Consider the following 9522-nt stretch of genomic DNA (forward strand, 5'->3'; position numbering starts at 1 on the left):
AATCTTCGGTGCCTTCTCTTTGCAACCTAAGAGTCTATGTTCTATGTCTACCTTATTAGCACCTTCTCTCATCTTCCTTGGAAGTTAGATTTAAAATACATCATTCTGTTTGTGAATATGCACCCTTGCGCCATTTTCTCCAGAGAGTTTCATATATAATCTTTATTTCCTCAGTCAAATAACAAGCATCTCCTCAAACATGCTATTTCTCTTATTTTAAAAGACTCCTGGCCAGGCATGGTGGCTCACACTTGTAATCACAGCACTTTGGGAGGCCAAAGCGGGAAGATCACATGAGATCAGGAGTTTGAGACCAGCATGGCCAACATGGCAAAAACCCATCACTACTAATAATACAAAAAATTAGCTGGGCCTGGTGGCACACATCCTGTAGTCCCAGCTACCTGGGAGCTGAGGCAGGAGAAACACTTGAGCCCTGGAGGCAGAGGTTGCAGTGAGCTGAGACTGCGCCACCGCACTCCAGCCTGGACAACCGAGCGAAATTCCATCTGGAAAAAAAAAAAAAAAAAAAAAGACTGCAGCAGCAGGTGCCAAGCTGGGCACATAATACTCATTTCATGAATCCATGAAGCTTCTAATTTGGGGATTGAAGGTGCCAGCTCTCCTCTTAGAGCTCTGATTCTCCATTTATTCACATCAACTTTGAGGAAGACATTCCCTCTAGTTCATCTAAAAGTTTCCCTTAACAACTCAATTGCCTTTATTCTTGTGCAGGGCAATGGATATGCCATGCCCCACAAGTCCAGCTGGTTTGGCTGGGAGCCACCTTGCTGCAGAGTCACTGTCTGTCCGGGTGCAGTGACTATCCACAAGAAGTTGGACTTACCCTTTTTTTCCAAGTTCTCATCCTGACCCCTGCCTGCTTCCTTCTTGGCTTCTCTCCACCTCTAAGCTTACCTCACTCTCCAAGGCCTCCTCCCACCCACTCTGTGACCTTTCTCTCTAAAATATGGCCTACAGAGAGTCTCTATATAACAAAAGCTCATTTGCTGGTGACAATCGTTCCAAGCCTTCCCAGGACTTTCCAGCCTCCAGATCTGAAGGTTATGTTAACTTAAACACCCACAGGTCTCTAACTCATGGCCCCTACCTGTGGAATTGCAGACCCTCAGAATCATTTCCTACTCACCTGCTGTCACCTTCCCTAGTTACTGCTTAGATTGGCCAGGGATAGCCCTCATTAATTAAGTTTATTCATGATCTTCTTGGTACATGCTTTGTTTTTTTGAGACAGAGTCTTGCTCTATCACCCAGGCTGGAGTGCAGGGCCATGATCTCAGCTCACTGCAACCTCTGCTTACCAGGTTCAACCGATTCTCATACCTCAGTCCTGCAAGTAGCTGACACTACAGGCACCTGCCACCACACCTGGCTAATTTTTGTATTTTTAGTAGAGATGAGGTTTCACCATGTTGGCCATGCTGGTCTCAAACTCCTGACCTCAAGTGATCCACCCACCTCAGTCTCCCAAAGTGCTGGGATTACAGGTGTGAGCCATGGTGCATGCCTTTTGTCACCCAAGGCCCTAAAACAGAACTGCCTGGACCCCAGTCTTATACAAATCTCCATAACAAAAACTCCTTCTCATTTCTCCTCAACTCTCCTTCTACCCAGAAGAAATGCAGTCGGCTCTCAGGAAGGTGGTCTAGAGCGTGGTTAAGAGGACGACATTGCACTAGACAGGTGGATTTAAATTCAGATTTCCACTCTTTCCTGGCCACTCAGATGTTAACTAAACTCCCTATGCCTCAGTTTCCACATGTGTAAAGTGGAATATTAATACAGCAATCATTAACTTATAGAATTGTGTGGGCGTATTCATTTTCTAGGGTTATTGCAAGAAACGGCCACACACTGGATAGTTTGAAATAACAGAAATCCATTCGCTCATTGTTCTGGATGCCAGAAGTGGGAAATTGAAGTGTCCAAAGGGCTAGTTTCTTCTGAAGGCTGGGAGGGAGGATCTGCTCCTTGCTCCTCTCTTACCTTCTGGTGGCTGACAGTAGTGACAGTAGTCCTTGGAACTCCTCGGTTTATAGACACATTACCCCAAACTCTGCCTCCATTTTCTTGTTTTTTTTTTTCCCCTGTTCCAGTCAGTGAAAGGGACACTTTATTGAGCCCCAGGGCCATGGGGCCCTTCGCGGAAGGAAGAGCCTTATTTGACCTTCTTCTTCTTCTTGGGGCACAAGTTGTTGGCGTGGCCACACTTCTTGCAGCAGTTGACAGCACAGGGGTGAGCAGGGCACTGGCGCAGATCCCTGAGAGTAATATCTAGTTGCAGTTGTATTTCTGGGCAAGCCAGTGGAGGGAAGGCTCGATAATGCCACCTCACAGGCGCAGCACCAGGTGCAGGGTGGATTCTTTCTGGATGTTCTAGTCTGAGAGACTGCGGCCATCCTCCGGCTGTTTGCCCGCAAATATCAGACACTGCTGGTCAGGCAGGATGCCCTACTTGTCTTGGATTTCGGCTTTGACATTCTCAGTGGTGTCCCTGGGCTCCACCTCAAGGGTGATGGTCTTGCCCATGAGGGTGTTCACAAAGATCTGCATCTCTGAGTCTGCAGCTCGGCCGCCTCACTGAAGAGAAAGAGCACCTCCGTTTTCATATCACCTTCCTCCACGTGTATCTCTCCTCTGTGTGCCTCTTACTAGGACTCTTGACCCTCAGGGCCTACCCTGATCATCTAGTATGTTCTCACCTTGAGACTCTTAACTATATTTACAAGACCTTTCTTTCTTAAAAAATTAAATTTATTTTTAATTTCCATAGGTTATTGGGAACAGGTGGTGTTTGGTTACATGAGTAGGTTCTTTAGTGGTGATTTGTGAGATTTTGGTGCATGCATCACCTGAGCAAAAAAACTAAACCCAATTTGTAGCCTTTTATCCCTCACCCCCTTCCCACCCTTTCCCCTGAATCCCCAAAGTCCGTTGTGTCATTCTTATGCCTTTGCATCCTCATAGCTTAGCTCCCACCTATCAGTGAGAACATATGATTAGGTTACTCCAGGTTACTAAGAATGCCATTAACTCATTCCTTTCTATGGTAGTATTCTATCATACACACACACACACACACATACACACACACACACATATATATATATCAGTTTCTTTATCCACTCATTGATTGATGAGCATTTGGGCTGGTTCCACATTTTTACAATTGTGAATTGTGCTGCTATAAACACGTGTGCGCAAGTATCTTTTTCATATAATGACTTCTTTTCCTCTGGGTAGATACCCAGTAGTGGGATTGCTGGATCAAATGGTAGTTCTACTTTTAGTTCTTTAAGGAATCACCACACTGTTTTCCATAGGTCTCGCACTAGTTTACATTCCCACCAGCAGTGTAGAAGTGTTCCCTTTTCACTACATCCACAGCAACAGCTATTAATTTTGATTTTTTGTGTATCTGCAAGACCTTTCTTACAAATAATGTCACATTCACAGATTGTAGATATTAGGATGTAGATATATCATTTTGGGGAGCACAGTTCAACCCATGATAGTAGGATTATAAGAGATGGTGCATATACTATGCTTAGCACCATGCCTGGCACATAGCAAATAGTTTTGTTCTTATCATTCTTTAAAGGGCCAGAGCTAGGCTCTAGATTTAAAAACAAGTATCTCTGATCCTCTCCATTTCCCATCTCTCTGTCTCTCCCTGCTTAGTCTGAAATCCACCGGAAGTTGAGCCTGAAACAAGGACTTGGATACAGGTAGTTTTATTGGTGGTGGGGGTAACATGTGGGGGAGGGTCGGAGTAGGGAGGTCAAGGTGACCTCAGGACTCAGGTGCAAGGGAATGAACAGAGTGAGCCAAGGAAGAAGGAAAAGCCAATAGGAGGTTCCTTTTTTTTTTCTTTTCTTTTCTTTTTTTTTTTTTTCTGACAGAGTCTCGCCCTGTCACCAAGCTGGAGTGTAGTGGCACAATCTCAGCTCACCGCCACCTCTGCCTCCCAGGTTCAAGCGATTCTCCTATCTCAGCCTCCCAAGTAGCTAGGACAATAGGCATGCTCCACCACACTCAGATAATTTTTGTATTTTTAGTAGAGACAGGGTTTCACCATGTTGGCCAGGATGGTCTCCATCTCTTGACCTCATCATCCACCCGCCTCAGCCTCCCAAAGTGCTGGGATTACAGGTGTGAGCAACCATGCCTGGCTGAGGCTACTTCGTATATGAAGCAGCTGTGTAGACAATGGGATATAAATACCACCGGAAGCTGTGAGAAGTGTACAGAATACATCCCAGAAATGTCCCGTTGATGGATCTAGGTGAGGCATTTATACCCCAACTCCACCTGCCACTGGTTGAGGGTCACCCCCAGTGTCTCCTGCTCATGGCGTCGGCAGCCTCCTACAGCTTCACAGAGGTGGGGTACGCACTTGGATACCATACTGTCGATTTGAGTCTGAGCTTGCAGGAACCTCTGCCCGGCAGCTGCAGCTGCATTCAGAGGTGAGCAGGTGTGATAAAGAGCACCTTAAATCTGCTTAAGGGGTATGATAAGGAACACCTTAAAACTCCTTAACTCCTCACTAGAAGCCAATGCATAGATATCTTCCATGACAGGCTTATTTTTTTCATGTTGTCACAGGTTGAATTGTGTCCCCCAAAAAGATACATTGAAGTCTTAACTCCCATACCAGTGCATGTGATTGTGTTTGGAAATAGGGTCTTTGCAGATGGAGTCAAGTTAAGATGAGGTCCTTAGGGTGGCCCCTGCTCCAATATGATGGGGGTACGTGCCTTAATAAGAGGAAGAGAAATGGCAGAGGCTGCCATGCACAGGGGAAAAATGTGAAGACACACAGGACAAGGTCCACATAATGATGATGGCAGAGATTGGACTGATGCATCTACAAGCTAAGGAATGCCAAAGATTGCCAGCAAAGAGAAGGACATGGAGCACATTCTCTCCTAGAGCCTTCAGAAAGAGCACAGACCCGCTAACACCTTGATTTGTAACTTCTAGCCTTCAGAACTGCAAGAGTATCCATTTCTCTTGTTTTAAGCCACCCAGTCTGTGGTACTTTGCTATAGTAGTCCCAGGAAACGAATAAACATGCTCATTAATTCATTCTAGCAATGCCTCGGTATGTTTTATGGGATAGAAAGGGCTCACAAGTTCATTACTTAAACCAATCTTTGAGCCTCATTTTGGCTCAAATAGGACCCCACTGACCATGGGAGTGTTCAGGCGGGATCTGGGTTGGAAACATGTGTCCTCTTCCAAATTGCTATGCAGCTCACCCACACCATCTGCCAGCATTCTTCACCCCCTCCCCTACTGCAGACCTGTTCCTGAGACAGCTCTGCTCCCAACATCGCTGAGAGTAGTATCTTGACCAAATCAGGGACCACCTTATAAAAGACTCAGGACTTCACCTGCCAGGTACAAGCACATCCATTTGCACTTCTTTAAACTGCATGCTATTCAGCTTCCCTTCCATCATCACAGTGGACTCCACTTTGAATCCTCCCAGGCTATAGTTGTAGAGTGCAGGGGCCCTTGGGATTATCAAAGCTCATCCTTCCCACTTTACTCCTGGAGAAACATTATAACTTTACCACCTATCACCCTAGGCCTGAGCCCTGCTCCAGGGTGGAATAGGAGTTCTGGGTTTCTCGTCCCAATCCATCTGCTCATTTTGACCTTGGTCACATTCTCTTTTGTTGTGGGGGAGTGGTGCTGGGAGCACAGGGTCTTCATGCCATCTCTTCTGCTTGTGCCTGGATTGTAGCCTTAAAGATTTCATCCAGAATGTAATGTAGGCAAGAAATTCCCACCAATACCAAGGGGCTAATGAGAGCCATTGTGTTTCCTTATGAAAAGCAGGGGTCAGCACCTTTAGTTGAGGAATGAATTATGAACTTGTCTTCAGTGTGTTTCTCACAGTTCCTCCTACTGTGCTGGGTGTACTAAAGACAGACGACACCCTACCCCAAAGTCAGTGTAGAAATGCAGAGAAGCTTGAGAACATGAAATAGGAGATAAGAACAGAGAGAACGGGGCAGCAGAGGGAAGAGGAAGAGAAAAGAAATCGTCAAGAACACATAGAAAACTATCTGCTGGTTAAATTCCAGGCTTTGAAATGCAAAGAATGGCATGTTTCAGTAGTTTTTTACAGACCCGTGCTCTACAATATTAGAAACAACCAAGGCGGACACATAATTTCATGGTTACATCGCGATTTGGTTATTTCTGCCAATGCAGCTAAGGGATACCCTGATCAGTAAAATCCAGATAATTTCCAAAGCTGTTGCATCAAATCCTTTGGCTTAGTCCTTCCTGCAAAACACAGGATCACTACCTGACGCTACCAGAAAACTGTTACTGCAGACGGGCATTTCACCTTCTTTAAATGATTCTGACCACTTTCCCCAAACACAGAGGTGTTTCCAAAGTGGGAAGAACAGAGAAATGTGCCAGGCACAGCATGCCTGTACTCCCAGCTACTCAAGAGGCTGAGGCAGGAAGATTGCTTGAGATCAGGAGTTTGAGACTAGCCTGAGTTTGAGAGCTAGCCTCATCTCAAAAAAAAAGTTATAAAAAATTATAAAACAATAGACTACACTCCGTCTTCACCCACCTCCAAAACACACAAAGGAATTATTGTCTTCATGGTGCATGCCTGGGTCATTTCTGCAGGTGATTCATTAAAACGCCTGGTTTGGAGTCATAAATTGTACACTCATAAGTATAGTATGTTAGTTACTGCTGTGTAACAAACTAACCCAGAACTTGGTGGCTGAAAGCAACAACCATCTTACTTGAGTCTACAAGTTGTCTAGTTCCACTGATGTGGGCTAGGTACAGCTGTCTTACTCATGCATCTGTGTAATCAGGGGGCAGGTTGGCTGGGGGCTGGCTAGTTTAGGATGTCCTCAGCTAGGATGACTCATACCTTTCCAGCAGGGGGTGTTGTCATGGTGGTGACTAGCAGAAAATAAAATAAGTAAATCACTGTTTCCAGTGTCTGCAGTGAGATTGTTACCACCTCATTGTCCACAACAGGCCACATGCTCAAGCCACAAACTGTGTGGGAGGGCCCTACCAAAGTTATGGACACAGGGAGACATGAAAATGAGATCCATGTGTACAATCAATTTACTAGAGGGTAGAAACCGCACAGGTAACTATTCAACAATTGTATACTAGCTACATACAGAAAACAAAATGAAAAGTTTGGAAAATTATCTGATCATCCCCTTGGTCAGTGATCTGACATTTTAGTAAAGAGCTAGGTAGTAAAATTGTAGGCTTATAGAATGTGCAGTCTCTGTCACAGCTACTCAAGTCTGCCACTGTAGCATGAAAGCAGCCATGGAGGATATATAAATGAATGGGTGTGGCTGTGTTCCAATAAAACTTTATTTATTAGCAAAAACAGGGGGCTGGCCCATGATCTTGGTCATCATTCATCACACTGACATTTGCTGGGGCCAGACTATGGGCCAGGCACTGTGGATGTGAAGATAAATAAGACATGTCCCAATGAGCTTTCAGCCTAATATGGAGACGGGCAGACTGTAAGAGCTCAACAAATACGCACTGAGTTAACATTAATGGGAAGATAGATAATAAAGAAACACAGTGGAAAGAAATGTTGCTGGGGCCATGGAAGTCTAGACAGGGTGCAAGGGATAGGAAGAAAGAGGCTTCCAGGAAGAGGTTAGGTTTGAAGACTGGCTAGGCATTCTTACAAGAATATCTAGGGTAGAGTTTGGAATTCCAGGCTGAGGGAACAGAGAGATTAGAGACCAGGTGATGAAAAAGAACTTGGCGAATATTTAAGCGGGGCTGAACCAAAGGGTGTTTCATTTAGCTTTCAATGTTTTTGGCTGGGTCTAGATTCTTTTAAGTCTAAATTATTCAAAGGTTCACATTTCCGCAATCCTTGGGGAACACCCAGTACCCGAGGTGTTATGACAGCATGTCTTTTCGTCCTACCCAATTTAAGGAAGCGATCTGGTGTATAGAGAATGAACCGGATTATGAATCAGCAGAACCGGGCTCTAATTCCCCTCACTCCTCTCATTGCTCCCTGGATAACCTTAACCATTTCACATGCCTCTTTATGCCTCAATTCCCCTAACTACACAATGGGGGAAATAATGTCTCATAAGGTCGCTGTAAGAATTCCAAGAAGTATCTACGATGTGCTTAAACACACTGCCTGGTTGGGGATAAACACTCAGAAACGCTAGCTAGCTATCATCCTCACCTTCATTGTTTTCATGGTTGATCATCATTGCCATCTTGATTAACTCTTCTCTTTATCCAATCCGTCCTTGAAACTCCCTGCCCCAGACACTGAAGCCTCCAGAGATGAACCCAGAACTGGCTCCGGAAACAAGTCCCCCACCCCCTGCTGTTTGTTGGGTGGGGTGAGTCGGGGGACGCTGTCTGAGTCTCTGCTGTGTGCACAGCCAGCAAGGAGGCCTGGAGCAGGGTCGGAGACAGGCACTGGCGGAGGCTGCGAGTTGCTCGCCAACAAACAAAAGTTGCCTTTCATCTGATCCAGTGCTCCCGAAGAGGAATCACTTCCTCCTGCCTGGGCGTTTATGAAAGCCGACAGCAGAGGCGAGAAAACAGCCAGCTCTTTCTGCGCGTGATAAAACCATTACAATCAATTTAGGCAGCTCGCAGGCGCGCAGACAGACTCTGTGTCGACTGGATTCTGTTACCGGGAGTGGGGTGGGGGGAGCCGGGGCGGGGTGGGGGGCGCAAGGGGGGCCTTCTGGGAGACTGGAGCGTTCGGCCTTCCGCGGATGGGCCCCATTACGGCTGCAGGCTGGCGCCACTGCTGCGGGGGCTCGCTACCCAATGAAAGTGTCATCCAACTGGAAGATGGGGGGGCTACCAGTGTTAGCTTAACTCCTGCGGTCTCGCAGACTAATTGCTCACGGTGGAAACACGCCTCAAAGTGCTTTGGCCTCGTCAATAATAGGGTATCAGATGCTTTCCATTCCGCAGTGCATTGATCTGTTTCCTCCCCAGGCCTCCTCCTGGCTCCGCTCCCTGGCGTCCCCCCACCGGTGCTGCCCTGGCTTCTACCTCTGATGACTCTTCTTCCTTTTTTTTTAAGTGTTTTCTAAGCGTGTGTTTAGCATGAGTGGTGCCTAAGTGCTAATTGTTACACCACAGATTGATTGGCGACGAGATGGCTTGCCAAGTTCCTCCAGTCTCCTGGGGGGAGGAGGGCAGAGGCGGAGAGAGGAAGGGTGGGGAGGGTTTAGGGTGGGGGTAGCAGCGGTTGTTGGAGGGAGGAGGAGAGGGGAATCCTTGATACTTCTGAGTTCCCTCTAAGTCTATGTGTTTCTGGGCTGGAAACTCGTGCCTGTCGTCGGGGAGATTCAGTGAGGGGGCAACCTCTACTGATATTTTGTTATTTGAGAAAGTGGCATCGGTTTCTTTGCCAGTGCGGAATAAACCCTGGAACAGGCTGCGGCTGATGGAATCGAGCAGGGAGGACAAGCAGTGGGG

The 9522-nt window shown here is 46.5% G+C and overlaps 1 pseudogene; it reads right to left on the reverse strand.

Annotated features, from left to right (window-relative positions):
* Nucleotides 1–2179: 2179 nt before the first annotated feature.
* Nucleotides 2180–2577, reverse strand: LOC102120111 (ubiquitin-ribosomal protein eL40 fusion protein-like; annotated as a pseudogene).
* Nucleotides 2578–9522: the final 6945 nt, after the last annotated feature.

The sequence above is a fragment of the Macaca fascicularis genome, chromosome 11 (assembly GCF_037993035.2).
Source record: "Macaca fascicularis isolate 582-1 chromosome 11, T2T-MFA8v1.1".
NCBI lineage: Eukaryota > Metazoa > Chordata > Mammalia > Primates > Cercopithecidae > Macaca > Macaca fascicularis.